We start from the raw sequence: 15,437 nt of genomic DNA, 5'->3' as shown, positions 1-15,437 counted from the left end.
TCATTAATATCTGTATTTTGCATTAGGTGTGAGATAACATCAAAATGTGTAGTGTAAATATCTGATCCCAAGTTAGGTGGAATATATGCCGCGCTCACCACACAGCAATAAGCCCGCAATCTCAACTCGACAATAACATGATCGATAAGCGGCGAGCGCGAGGAGGCCGCGGCGGCGCGCGCGCACTGCACGGCGACGATCTCGCGACGGACCGCTATCAGCACGCCACCGCCGTCGCGCCTCCCACTCCCCTCTCGATCCCTGTCGCAACGAAACATTCGATACCGTGCGTCTATACATTCGCTGTCAGATATATCACCGTGCAGCCAGGTCTCTGTTAATATAATTAAATCATAATTATTAGCTAGGACATTCATGTAAAGCGTATGTAACTTAGTTCTTAAGCCTCGACAGTTTTGATAGTAAACAGTTAACATATTTTTATTCATTTTAAGAGGATTTTATGTGTAAAAAAAATAGTAGTATAATTGGGATGATTTGAATGTCCCATCCATAAGCCAATAAGGTGCTGCGTTCAACAAACGGCAATTATTTTTGTTGGTAAATACAATTACGCAAATATCATTTTCAGTAAAGTGACCGATCAAAAATTGGTCATTATCTATTTTTGTATATTCCTCGGGTATTATGACATCTTGCACTTTTTTTGGTATTGGCGGCAAGTTTCTGTTTCTCTCACGATGTACTAGCATCCGCATAGAATATTTGTTAGGCATGTACGGGGCGCTACTCGTAGGTATGTCTTGAATACATCTTTGTGCAATTTGTGATGGAGTATCCATAGATAGATTAGCTTTTTTTTTATGCTTTTCTTTAGTTTCATATCAATTGGTTTCTCTGGATCAGGTAAATGCACATGTTCATTATTGTGAGACATCACAGTATGAGTATTATCAAGGTACATAGTTGAGATAAGTACACTGCAACTAGAATTATATCTCTTAACGCAACGCCAATAGTACTTATTATCCCGTTTGCTGTGTAAATGATAAGAGTAACCATTGTGCACTAATATATCCTTTCCACGTTTAGACTTGACTATCTCACAATCGCTCATATTTGGGATTTAGTATTTTTAATCAAAAGATTTACACGAAACACACGTTGACAAATGTAAATAAACAATTAAGCAGTTAAAACACCATAAAAGTCATAGTTATTTCCACCTACCCACAATATTATTTATCTACTTATTTAAACTAATTTTAATAAAGGCGTTTTATCCATACAGCCTGATTGACTAGATATTTTATACGTAAGTAGCATAAAAATAAAAAATAAACTTAATTTATTTGTTTCTTTTGAATATAAATTAAATCATTATTGAATTACAGACTGATCGAAGTTTAAGTATTTAATAATTTAGCTCAATAACGACAGATGTCGCTGAAAGTATAATATAATAAATAACCAAGTCCTGACTAGTAAACAATTTTCTCTCAACTTTCCGTGTAAATGCATCTTACGTAACGTACGTCATTACCAAAGAAAAGAAGAAAACTACCTACTAAATGTTAGAAATTAATTTAATAGGAAATATTTTAAAAATCCAGATAATGTATTATGGAAGTTTCTTACCAACTTTTAATACGAGCATGATGGGCCAAATTATATATTCTTAAGGATCAGAGGTGAGAGTACCTACTTCTTTTAAAACAACAACTGACACTAGCAAATAACGATTTATTAATTAACTAAAACAACAATTCCACAAATCAAATTAAACCAAAAGAGAATGCCTATGCAAGAAATAATTATTGTAGGTCACTAAAGTCGCAATCCGAGAGAAACGTAACGTCCGTCGCAGCCAAGCGCTCGGGCAAAGTGAGTCGGTGCGCCGGCAGCCGGTTTCTCGTGCCTTCCCACTCTAACACGGCAACGAGCGGATCGAAAGATATGACGTCACGGTCACGTAGTGGATGCCATCTCTAAGAATATATAGTTCAAATCCATGTACATTTACTGGCGAACATTTCATGGTTCAAATGTAATTTGGGCGAAAAGTAAGATGTCAAAAGATTCTGTTGGTCAAACGTTCATTGGCGTGCCGTTCTCTTGGCGAACGCTTCATGGGTAAAGTGATCTTTGGGCAAAAAGTTAATGGGTTAATGATTCTGTTGGCGAGTAGTTCAATGCTCAATCGATTGTTGGTGAACGGTTTCACAATCGGTATGCGAAGCGAAGTACATACATGAGTTTACCTTCTGTTATATTTTGTGACCGAGAGGTGGCGTGAGGGCGCGGTTAGCTGGCCCGGCACGTCCAGTCGGACGGAATATTTGGTAGTGTTCACTTGGTTAGGGGAATCTATGCCCGTTTGAGAGTCGAATTGCCTTTTTCTGATTTAAGTTACTGATAATTATTTTTGTGCATTTGTTAGCCCTGTAAAATAGTTTCTTTTGTAAAACGTGAAATCCTTTTTTTAATAAACCTAAAATTGTCATTAAATGTTTTCTTATTCTTCAATCATTTCTAAGAATATATTAAAAAGTTTCATTGTTATTATTGATACCCCATCGTGTGTGTTATCGTTGGATAGGTCATTTAAAATTACTTAGGGGTTTCTAAGACTATTTTTTGATTTAGGGATCCGTTTGCAAAATATTAAAGTTTAAAGTGATAATTTTTGTTCGAAAATGGCGTTCCCCCCTCTAAAAACTAAACTGTTGACTTGAAAAATCTGGAAAAATTCATAATAATAGTGCTTTTCATGAACTTTTAAGGAAAACTATGACGGTTAAGATAGATCAGTTAGTTCAAGAGTAATAGTTGTTTAACTCGTGTAAAAATGCATACTTAATAAAAAATCCTTAGAAGAAAATATTAAAAGTGACTTTAGATGAGGTAATTGCTTGCTTATGAAATATATTATGGTAACGACTGACAACTACGGAACCCTACACTGCGCTTGGTACGACACGCACTTGGCAAATTTTTGTAATAACAATAAGTAGGTATATCAATCTCACTTTGAGAGAGAAAAAAAAAATTGAACTCGAGCGGACGTGTTTATATTGCTAGTGAATAAATTTTAAAGTTAATATACTTATAGCAGTGAGAAATCACTCAAATGGGTACGAAATGTGGTGGGTGCGATGCCGCAATATTTGATATATTATTTATGGAGTGTTCTCAAGAACCATGTAAGAAAATGTATCACCTGAAGTGTATCGCCGTGACAGCGGAGAAATTCGCAAGTTTCACTCAGGAATACAAGGATGCATGGGTATGTCCAGAATGCATGTGCGCTGTTCCAAAGCGGGATAACACTAATACACCGGTACGTGGAAGCACCATTATGAACAAAACATTTACACCAACTAGCTTCATCAACACTGAAAGAGGTGGTCGTCTCAATCCAAATGAGTTGTCCATCCTTGATACCGAGAGCAAAATATTAGAAGAGCTACGCGAGTTTCGCTCAGAAATGAAGGCACGTATGAACGAGCAGGCGACGGAATATGAACTGCTTAAAAATAGATTTCTTAAAACCGAAACTCAACTACAAGAGTTAAGAACAATAATGACGGTAGTTCAAGAAAAGGCGCAAAAGGTCGATCTACTAGAAACTAAAGTCATGGCCCTGACAGAAAAAAATAAGCAACTGGAAGAGATGTTGAAGTCAAAAACTGAAAAAGAGGAGATAATAACTGCACCAGTTCAACAAAAACAGCCTCTAACAGTTTCGTTTGCGAGGGTAGTTGCACAAAATCAAGTTACGAGTGGGGCCACGAAACCAGCGAGCTTACCGACTAAGGCGGAGATGCAAGCAAAGGAAAATACAAGTAGCATCAAAAAATGTAACGTGGAAGACACTGTCCAAAATAATAGAACTGTAGATGCACAAGATTGGACGGTTGTACAGAGGAAAAAAAGTAGGTATCCTAATAGTGAAGTCAAAAAAGGCGGAAGTACACACCTAGTCGATATTCAAGGAACCGAACGAAAGAAGTACTTACACGTATGGCGTCTCCAAGCAGAAACCTCAACAGAAAAACTAGAAAAATATGTTCAAAATATCTGTGGCAAGGACGTCCCTATCAAAGTAGACAGAATTAAACATAAGACGGAAAGAGACTACGCGTCCTTTATTATAGGAGTCCCGGAGAGCAAATACAGTGAGTTATGTAAACCAGAGAACTGGCCTGTGAATATCGAGTTTTGTGAATGGGTGTGGTTTCGGAAATCAGTCGGGAAATCAAAAAATCTCGACTAAACAAGTTGAGATATACTATCAAAACGTCAGAGGACTCCGAACAAAATTGGATGATTTTTATGCAGATTTATCAAATGTTGATTTATTCGCCGTTACAGAAACTGGCTGCAATAAATCAATCCATGATGCAGAAATAGTACCATCGGGATATAACATCATCCGCTGTGACCGGGACGACGGGTGGAAGCAGAGCGGCGCGTTTCTCGTGGCCACACCGCGTTTCGAGCTGCGTCGAGTGCCGATACCGAGTAACATAAACATTGACGAGCATGCGTTTGAACTAGCTTGCGCCGCTGTCTATCGAAACAGATTTTTATTTTTGTTATGTGTGGTTTATATTCCACCAAATAGTAGTGACAGTGAATACATGTTATTGTTTAGTATTATTGAACGGTTTTGTAACCATTATAGTGAGATAGTAGTAATAGGTGATTTCAATTTGCATTCTTGTTCGTCGTATGTAATTAATTATTATGAATATTTTCAAACTTATTGTTCATTCACTCAGAGTAACAGAATAGGTAATTGCAATAATCGTTGTTTGGATTTAGTGCTGAGCGCGTTCGAGGAGGGAGTGGGGGTGAGCGTGAGCGAGTCGGCGGCGCCGCTCGTACCTGTGGACGCGCACCACCCGCCGCTCGAGGTGGCGGTGCGGCTGCGCGCGCGCCGCGCCGCCGGTCCGCGCGCAGCCGTACCGCCGGCGGCGTCGCCCGCGCCCTCTGGCGGCTGCCGTGAGCATAACGTGCAACAGTGGAATTTTAACAAAGCCAACTTTGCGTTGTTATATTCCTCACTAGCGACCGTAGATTGGATGCCACTGTATAATTTAGAATTGGAGGACGGCTTAGTGTTTTTTTATGACACTATTAATTCAGTTATTGACGAATGTGTTCCTAGAAAAAAGCCTGTTCAGACTAATCGTAACAATATCTATCCTGTATGGTATACGGCTGAGATAATTAGTGACTTGAAGCATAAAACTGTTCTTCATAAACGGTATAAAAGGAGTAGGATGAAAATAGATTATGACGCGTTCGCTCAACTAAGAACCAGGGTAAAACAAAAGATTAAATCGGCTCGCACGCAATATGAAATATTAGTGCAACATAACCTGCGAGACGATCCAAAATCTTTTTGGAACTACGTCAAATCCAAAAGAGGTAATACTGGCACAAAAACGATCTTGAACAACGGTGAGATGCTCTCGGGCCAACAGATTGCGGATGAGTTTGCTAGGTATTTCGAGGCAGGTCGACGCCGCCTATTTTGATTTTAAAAAAGCATTCGACTTGGTCGATAATGACGTATTGCTTAAAAAGTTGGCCGGTGTCGGTTTCACCCCCCAATCGCTGAATTTTTTCGTCAGTTATATGACAGACAGGCAGCAGTATGTTGAGTATACAGGTTATAGGTCAGAACCTTATTTCACCAGGTCTGGAGTAAGTCAAGGCAGTAACTTAGGGCCTCTCGAGTTCATCCTGATGATCAATGATCTTCCTAAGGTCGTAAAAGACGCAAAATGTCTGTTATTCGCTGACGACCTCAAACTATACCTTGAGATAAAAAAATCCGAAGACTGCGAAAAGTTGCAAAGGGACATAGACAGGGTGGTAGCGTGGAGCAAAAGCAACCAGCTACAGTTTAACACTTCAAAGTGTGTCATAATTACCTTCACTCGCACCCGTTCCCCAATACAACATATTTACGAGGTAGGAGGTGTACCGTTGAAACGAGTCACTGAAGTAAGGGATTTAGGAATTCGGCTTAACACGGGTTTGACATTTCGGGAACACATCGTCAATGTCTGTAAGAAGGCATTTAGAAATTTAGGATTCATTCTACGAAGTGTTCGAAACTTCACGAATGTTAAAGCGATCATCAACCTATACAACGCGCTGGTGAGAAGCCAACTGGAATTTAATTCGGTAATTTGGGCACCACATGAAGCTAAATATACGCTTATGTTAGAAAAGGTACAAAATAAATTTACTAGGCACCTATACAAAAAGCTTTATGGAGTATATCCTTTTTACCCACTAATGTATCCAACGTTGTTTGTGTTAGGAATGGTGGGGTATAATGAATTGCGAGTGAGGAGAGAACATGCACTGGCACTGTATATTTTTAAGATTATCCGAGGGAAGGTATGCGATGCGGACATTCAGGCGCGGGTCGCGCTGCGAGCCCCGGACCGGTACGTGTGGCGGCGGCGCCGGCCGGCGCTGCTGGCGGTGCCGCGCGGGAGGACTAACCTGCTCAATAAAGCGCCGTTGACGCGCGCCATTTCCACTCTCAATCTAATTTCGGATAAAATAGATATTTTTTCTTGTACTCTGAGTGAATTTACAAAGGCATCATTATTTGTTATATGTTATGTGTAGGTTTGTATGTAGGTGATTACTAGTTTTGTATTTGACGTTGTGTATGTTGATGTGTTGTCTTCGCTGTCGCAGTGGGATGTCCTGTGATGACAGTGAAGTGTTGTTGTTGTGAATAAATAAATAAATAAAAAAGAGAGCATTCCTCATTGGGTCATTACTTGCTACTTGGCTTGGCAGACATCAACATTTCCATTGTTTCAGGAAAGAATGCTTTGCGAGAAGGTCTTTATGTGTCTCCTGGAGCTGATCAAGGGGTCTGATGTTAATAAAAGCCTATCTACATTGCGTTCCTTTCTATAAAACTTTCTAGCAAAGTTAAGCCGATATGACCGGAAATGCTTGTTCGGGGCTTCTGCGGCTTCAAAAAAAACACTTCTCCATGTTTATTGGCTTTTATCCACCCCTTCTTGAATTAGCTTTTCACATATGAAGAACTTTGCTTCAAACTCTTTTTAGCATTTTCTGTCTCCATAACGACTCAAAAGAAAATCTTCATAAAAATCAAGTTTTTCACTGAAACTTGGTAAATTTTTCCTTTGTATCTGGTCAAATAAGTATTTCCGAGTAACTACTTTAGTACCCGAGGCACCAGACAGGCCTAAAATAAAAAGTAAATGGATTTAATACAAAGTAGCAATAAAATGATATTTTGCTCAATTTTTTCTCCAAGTCTTCAAAGCTGTTAATTTAAAAAAGCGCGGGTTTCCGCGGCAAACTATTTTTGCAGATTTTAAGAACATTAGGTAAAGTATTAAAAAATAAAGAAATTATTGCTCGGACGGATCCTGAAGTTAGTTAAACGACCACTTTAAAATAAAAAATACAAAAAAAAACTCATTTCTGATACAGCTATCTTTGACAATTTTTTAATATATTTAGGAAAACAAAAACTAAGTAAATTACTGTTGAAAAAACATAGGCTCTATCCTTAATTATCGCAATCCACCACTGTCACTCGAAAACAATGGTTTTGAAAATAAATATGCAATTTACAAAAGTTGTAAGTTTAAGAGCGCCCGAAAACAAATACATACACGTTAAGCGAACTATCGTATTCAGACTACTCTAGAGGGTAGATTTGCGCTCGTTGAACATTAAAAAAGGTACCATGGTATTCCTGGAAGTGTGTACTACCCGCGTACATGGTTTATTTTTCAATAGATTGTTTTTGGAAAACAGGGTTTTGGCCGCCTAAATTAGAGATGAAACGGATAGTTGTTTGGCCTGATACCGGATACCGGTTATCCGGCCAGCTGCTAGGCCGGATAGCCGGATATCCGGCGGCCGGATAGTTAGCCCATTGTCTCTTTGCATGTCGTGACGAGTTTAGCGCCGCACAGGTGCTTCGTACGCGATCAGTGGGTCTATTAGTAAACTAGACTAGTCACACTTTTCGAAAATCGAATCAGTCCGAATAGAATGTCAGATTTTGCCACTTGTCTAGGGGGCAGATCAATTTGGGCGATTTCGGTTGCCATCGTGAGTGTGTGATTGAATAGCGAAAATTAAATTAGTCCATCAGACCATTCAGTGAAAAAAAATCGCCTATTTTATTTCGCAATATTTCGATTTAATAACAGATATTTACTATTTATGTATTCGTCATTAGAGTGAATAGCCCAGAAAAAGAAATTAGTTTTTTTAAAGGTCTTAATATGACTTTTTGTAACTTTTTGGACTTAAAATAAAAGCCGTCATTATTATAAGCCATTTTATTGACGTTTACCTTAAAGATTAATGTATTTTATTTTATTAATAGGAAATTGTCGTAGTTTTTTAATATCCGGTATCCGGCCGGATAGTGAGTTACTATCCGGTATCCGGCCGGATAGTAAATTTAGGCCGGATATCCGGCCTACCGGATAGTTACCGGATATCCGTTTCATCTCTAGCCTAAATCATTGAAATCTACGTATGTACCACGTAGCAGAAGAAACCTGTACACCCTTCGATAGGAACACTGACATCTCGACGGATGGCAGCAGTTGTGTCAACAATAGAATCAAAAATGATACACAGAGTGAGAAAAAATCTCAGATCTTCATTCTGGGCGACGAACAAATCAAGGGCTTATCAAAAAAGCTGCATAGTAGCCGGAACTGCATCTTGAATAATCCCTATACGATTACTACGATGACGAAAACATAGGCAACAAGTAAACAGGTGCTGAATACCTGCGATAACCTAACAGAAACTCTCAAGAAAGACGACATCGTAGTACTGGCCATCGGAGCAAATGATAAAAATCCTTACGTCCTGCTATCTGAGTTAGGGATAGCATTGTATAAATTAAGAAATTTCAAAGTTTTTGTTGTAAACGTCCTGTTTAATACACACTTAAACGTAGACTTATTAAACTACAATATTAATTTACTTATAAAAAACTATGACAATTGCGAATTTATTCAAATTACACACAGTAAAATGTATTTAAGAGAATTATGCTTCAAAATTAATGTACAAATTGACTATTTACACTATAGAGATGAGTATCTTACACCGCAAAGAGTAAAAACATTGCTTTTTCAAAATATACACAGTAAAACCACAAGAGTAACACGAGATAAATTTGTTTTAAGTAAAAAAAATCTAAAGCAAACATACCGTCATACTTTATAAAACAAAAACAAAACTCAAGCGAGCTAGGTGACAGTGAGCTTTTTCGTTCCAATGACAAATACATTGATATTGTTTCATCAGAATATAGCTAGCATTCTCAGCAAACAAGATCTATTCGAGGTAGCATTACTTGAGATAAAAAAGAACTGGGTTCTGTTGATTTTATTTGTTTTTCGGAAACTTTTATGAAGAAAGGTTCTGAATTTTTTTTAAATATCAGCAATTTTAAACTTGCCGCATCGTTCTGTAGGAATGAGCGTAGAGGTGGTAGTAGGTATGTATTGAGCATTCTAATTCAAAAGTGAATTCGCCATTCGCTCTCTTCGATCGCTCATTCGAAAAAAGTGAATTAGTCATGCCCAATACATACCAAACGATTGTAATAATCAGAAAACATATCCATGATTGCTTGAACTACAATGCATGGATTCTGCGCACCTTATTATACTTACCAGAGCTAATGAACTTCTTTAAACTGAACTATTTAAATGTTTTAACGCGATGAATATTGTCATTATAATTAAGCTATTGCAGCACAGCGGACCTTTTAATTAGATAAATGAAGTTCCTGAAGCAAAAAGACTCGTTAAAATTAGAATGTGTTGGTCCTGTGTCATCAACTGTACCAAAACGTCATGGTAAACTATTACCTAATACTATACGCAGCCTTGTTTGTGGTCAATCCAATTGCGGAAAGACAAAGGGTTATGCCCACTTAGTATGGGACCTTTGGCCTGAGGTGGACAGACATTACAGCATGTAATTTGTTATTTATTAAATAGTCTATACCAGTAAGAAACATAATATAAATGTCATTTTGTATCCAAGTCCTTAAAAAAATTTTTTTTTGCTTAAGACTAGAAAGGTTAGAAGCAAAATAAAACACCATTTTTTATTATTATTATTATTTTAATCTGACTCATGGGTCAACAAAATATTGTCTAGGAACTAGGCAGGTGGAAATACATGTTCCTGATACCTTGCCCAGCTCAAAAACCACAAAATTGTCATAACATGAGCACAGCAACCTACTGTTATTCGGCCAATATAAGGACAAATGAATCCTCGTCCCATCATGTGTTTGTTGGGGCTCCACAGCATGTTTAGCAGCTCGATCAGCTCACTGCCATCAGGGATGACATATTTGGTCTGATCCCCGCAGCTGAAACAAAGAAATTAATTATGGTATCATTCAAATTCATTCTTTGAGATATTGAGATGTGATGTCAATTTTTATTTATCAGTAAGAAGTATTTGTATATTATAGAAAAAAATATACACTTTGTTCAAATATATCAAGCCAATGTCTTTAATAAAATATAATGAAAATAATTATGAAAAAACTTACTCGACGAGGTGAAATCTGTTCCATTATTACATTATTTTCGAATATGTGATTCTCTTTCCGTGTTAATATGCAGTCTATGGAACGTATTTGTAACAAAGATAATCCACGTTACCAGTGCTAGTGGTTGCTTCTTCATTTGAAATATTATTTGTCCTTGATTGGTGCAGAGCCACACCGTGGTCACGGTCCAACATGAGTGACAACATACACTGCTGTTACCAATCTAAAAAAAAAAAGGTTTTATTAGGATTATGGTAATCTACAGTAAAGGTAGTTGATCAAGTACATTGTAAAAGGTATTCAACAAGTCCACACGCTCATTCAATAACTTACCAGCTGAGGAGTCATCCACTGACGTTATAACAAACTGAACTTAATAAGCTCTAGGCTATGTCGCCTCCTCTGCATCATGTCAGCTATACAATTGATACATATCATAGGTTCCTCATGAGATTGAGGAATTGCTGGTTGCATTATCCAAAATCGGGCTGGGGTTAACATTGGGGCTCGGGTCGGAGTCCATACGTAAGCCGTGGTCGGCGTTTAGGCAAGGTTCGATGTCCGAAAGTGAGCCATTGGTCATTGGTTGAGTGAGATTCGTAGTTCGAGAGTATGCCAGGGTCATCGGGAAGGGAAGCATCGAGGACCATGGTCAAAAAAATAAAGTCGTCAAAAGGGAAACTTATACAACACTCTTCTGCTTTTATTTTGGCAAAGACTTGGTTTTGAGAAATAAACAACACTCACGATGAAAAATACAAAACAAAGCGAATGACAGATAACAGCTGTGACAATATTTTCAGTGTTGCCATGCTAATAATGTGGTGATGAATAAAAATAATCGATATAAAAATCGATAGTATTTTTTGATGACTCGAAATAAGGTGTATAATAAGGTGTGTGTGAAATAAGGTTTCATTTAGTTATTTAAATATTTTTGGTAGTGTTATTGGAATATTAAAAACGTTTTATAAATGTCATTTTAATGAATACGTATTTAAAAAAATACTACTTGTCATAGTCGAAAAACAATCGATATGAATCGATTCTTACCGATAAGATTCATTTTGGCAACACTGAATTGAGTGTTAAAGACAGGAAGTTGTAATTATCACTTAAAGTACTATTTAAAATGGATTTTTATAAAGGCAAATTGATACAAAGTTACACTAAGTGAATACTTTAAAAATTGACTAAAAATTTTTGGCAAATTCATATTTTCATTAGCAGCTTGTCCACGCCAGGCCAGAAATGAACATTGTCCTTTAGTTATTAGCTTACTGTTACATCAGGATGGTCCGCGTTTTCGTAACCTTTACGTGTATTCTAAATCTTTGTATCAACCTGAATACATATTTTTAGAACACGTGTTAAATAGGGTTGCAGGCATATCTTATTACAAATATAATCATAACAGTGAAATATTGAGCCCCCATCAAGCTTTGCCTGACTCAATTATTATATTCGATGACGTTGCTTGTGAAAACCAAAATAACATCAGGGACTATTTTGCAATGGGTCGCCATAAAAATATTGATTGTTTTTATATTTGTTACTGTAAAAGCTCGAACTATGGTTAATCTTAAGATTTAAGTGGAAGTCTTAGGATTTACCGACATCAATTGGTAAATGTAAGAATTTCTGAAAATACGACGATTTTTTCGAGCTTTTACCATTCGAATTCAGTATATGCTAGGTTTTACCTCCGTCAGCTGGTAGATGTTGGTTTTAGGAATAAAACAATGAGTAATTATTAATTACTTACTTTAATCAATTATTAGACAAAACAGGTACATAGTATTATGAAGGTATCATATGATTTGATTTGATAGTAATAAGTACAAACTAATACCAACTTCTTATATTCGTTTTGTGTTGTTATTGTTTATAATTTGTGCTTACTGTGTTCAATAAATTATATTTCTTCCTTTCTTTCTAACTTCTTTAAATTATTTTGAAAAACCGGCCAAGTGCGTGTCGGACTCACGCACAAAGGGTTCCGTACCATTGATTTATGAAATTATTATTTTTTTATTTAAGTTATTTGTATGAAAGATTACGCGGTAATAAGCGGTTTACGATTTACGAGGTATTAAAAAAAACTACTTACTAGATCTCGTTCAAAACAATTTTCGTTGGTAGTTTTTATAGTAATGTACATCGATGTTTTTTTTAGATTTTTCATTTTCTTATTTTGGATGTGGAGGGGGGGACCAATTTTTTTCCACTTTGGAAGCGTCTGTCACGCAAACTGTTCGGTTTAGAAAAAAAATATTTTAGAAACCTCGATATCATTTTTGAAGACCTATCCATAGATACGCCCCACGTATGTGTTTGATGAAAAATAATTTTTGAGTTTCAGTTCTAAGTATGGGGAGCCCCCAATATTTTTTTTATTTTTTTTATTTTTGCATCAAAATCTTAATGCGGTTCACAGAATACATCTACCTACCAAGTTTCAACAGTATAGCTCTTATAGTTTCGGAAAAAAATGGCTGTGACATACTGACGGACAGACGGACAGACAGACAATGACATGACGAATCTATAAAGGTTCCGTTTTTTGCCATTTGGCTACGGAACCCTGAAAATACATAACGTATAGGTATCTCTGAATATCTCAATCTCTATCGTATCAATTAGCTTTTCTTCGCCGCCTATAGTCAAAATATCATAGCATTTTATACGCCTGTATGAACAGCTTCCTTCTTTTTAATGTTATTTGCAGTTTTTACATCTTCTAAACGGCTGACATGATTTGTTTTTCAACATTTACCGTGCCATTAATGTAAATCCTAAGATTTACCAACGAAATGGTGGTAAGAGTTCGAATCACATACCTTTTGGGACATTTACCATTAGGAATTGGTAAATCTTAGGTTTTACTGGAATATCTTAGGATTTACTGCAATTCGAGCTTTTACAGTAACATATTAATCAAACTTACACTAAAATACCCAAACAACTTGTGAGGGACAATTCCAATTTGATAATATTATTTAAGCAAGACGATATAAATTTGAAACATGTTTATGAAGAACATGTAGGATCTGATATGACATGGACTCAGTTCCGCGAAATGTGCTCTACTGTTTGGAGAAAACCTTACAGTTATGTCGTAATCAACAAAGACTGTGAACGAAATAAGGGATATTATAGAATGGCATTCGATACGTTCATAGTAGTCGACTAACAATGGTGGTGTAACATTCATAAATAGATGTTATATTGGTAATTAATCAGTTTCATTTGTGATTTCATGCTGAGTGGAAACTTATTAATATGAACAGAAATTTAAAGGAACAAATTGTTAAATCAGCAAAAGCTGTAAAAAGGAAAGTTAAGATGATAAAAAATGCTAAAAGTGCTAATGACGTTGCTTTGGAAACGATGTTTAAGCCTATTGTTGATCCACTTAATCGATTGGCAAACAAACCTTGTGAAAAACAGAAAATAAACGAAGACGAAACTGAGCAATATCATTCTATAAAAAGAGCTAAGTACAGTGAAAGCGAGTCATCGAACTCCCAAAGCGAAGATTATGAAGAATCTGTAGATAAAGAAGAAAACTCGACAGATGACGTTTTTCGAACATCTGACAAAACTCTCACGACATCGCCACCTGAAGAGCATAACGTGAGCGAGAATTCATTTAAGTCCCTTCAGTCTTCTCCATCAAGTGTTGGAAACGCATCATTATCATGGTCCACGTCATCTGATGTGATGAAAGACGTGCCTTATGGCGTTAGAAATGAACGAGGGAAACTTATGCTTGGAAAATCACGTGTTTACGATGATGGTCGAACACTAAAAATCGGAAATCGAGTCATGGAAAACACTCAAGGTCTAAAGGAATTATTGTATAAAAAGATTCCAAATCTAGATATTGTTTCGAAGGATGATTTGGAAAACTATAAACTTTTACTTATAGACACTAATGCACATAGGCGAAATTGGGATGCATCCAAACCAGTCAATAGTAATAAGGGATTTAAATATACGAATGTAATAAAACCATTATTTAAATTTGCACGAAACGTAACTAGTAGCATGGAAAGTGTTTCACAGGGGCGAGGTATTGATATTTTTAAAAAAGTAAAATCTGATACCGATTTGGTTTATTGGGACGATCCAAACGAATTAGTCGAACGATTAAAATTACTACTCGCATCAAGAGAAGCTGGCAACACTGGAGTAGATAATGAAATTTATGCAATAATCGAGGAACTGTCCGAAGCTGGTATAATAAATGTGAAATATAAACATCATCAATCAGCTTAATACAACAGTCTTAATTGAGCAAAGAAAGCAGAAAGGTTGCAATGAACATTGATAAATTTGGTCATCACGTACATAAACGTTTACGACTATCTGAATTTATTGACACGCTCGCTGAAACATTAGTTAAATCAGATACAGGTGACTTCGATTTGAAATCTTCGCGATTAAAGGGATTACAAACTCTTGAAAATGATGATGAAGCTGTGAATAAGGAATATGTCGATAGATGCATTAAAGAACTTAAAAATGAAATGAAAAAAATTCAAAGTAATTTAAAAATTTACTTAAACAATTTAGAAAAATTAACTCCTAGTAATTTAAGTACATTGTATTACACAAAAAACGAAATCGATCGCATGATTGAAGCAAAAACAAGTAAAAATGAGTAAACTAGACATAGTTAACGAACTTCACAAAGCAGCGAGACGAAATTTTTTTCGTAGGCATACAATTATAAAAGGAATAGATGATTTATGGCAAGCAGATCTTATGGATTTTAAAAAGTTTTCTCGATTCAATAAGGGATATAAATATATTCTTATTGTAATAGATGCTCTATCCAAGTATGTAT

General features: G+C 36.5%; 1 long non-coding RNA gene across 1 annotated transcript; it reads right to left on the bottom strand.

Annotated features, from left to right (window-relative positions):
* Positions 1–10,125: 10,125 nt before the first annotated feature.
* Positions 10,126–11,515, bottom strand: LOC135086280 (uncharacterized). Its single transcript, XR_010260369.1, has 3 exons — positions 10,919–11,515; positions 10,586–10,808; positions 10,126–10,399 (listed from the first exon to the last, which is right to left on the bottom strand). It is a non-coding gene; the product is annotated as an uncharacterized LOC135086280 (long non-coding RNA).
* Positions 11,516–15,437: the final 3,922 nt, after the last annotated feature.

Source organism: Ostrinia nubilalis, chromosome W (genome assembly GCF_963855985.1).
Source record: "Ostrinia nubilalis chromosome W, ilOstNubi1.1, whole genome shotgun sequence".
NCBI classification, from domain to species: Eukaryota; Metazoa; Arthropoda; class Insecta; order Lepidoptera; family Crambidae; genus Ostrinia; species Ostrinia nubilalis.
Note: the sequence above shows the minus strand (reverse complement) of the source record. Positions and strands in the feature narration are given on the sequence as shown.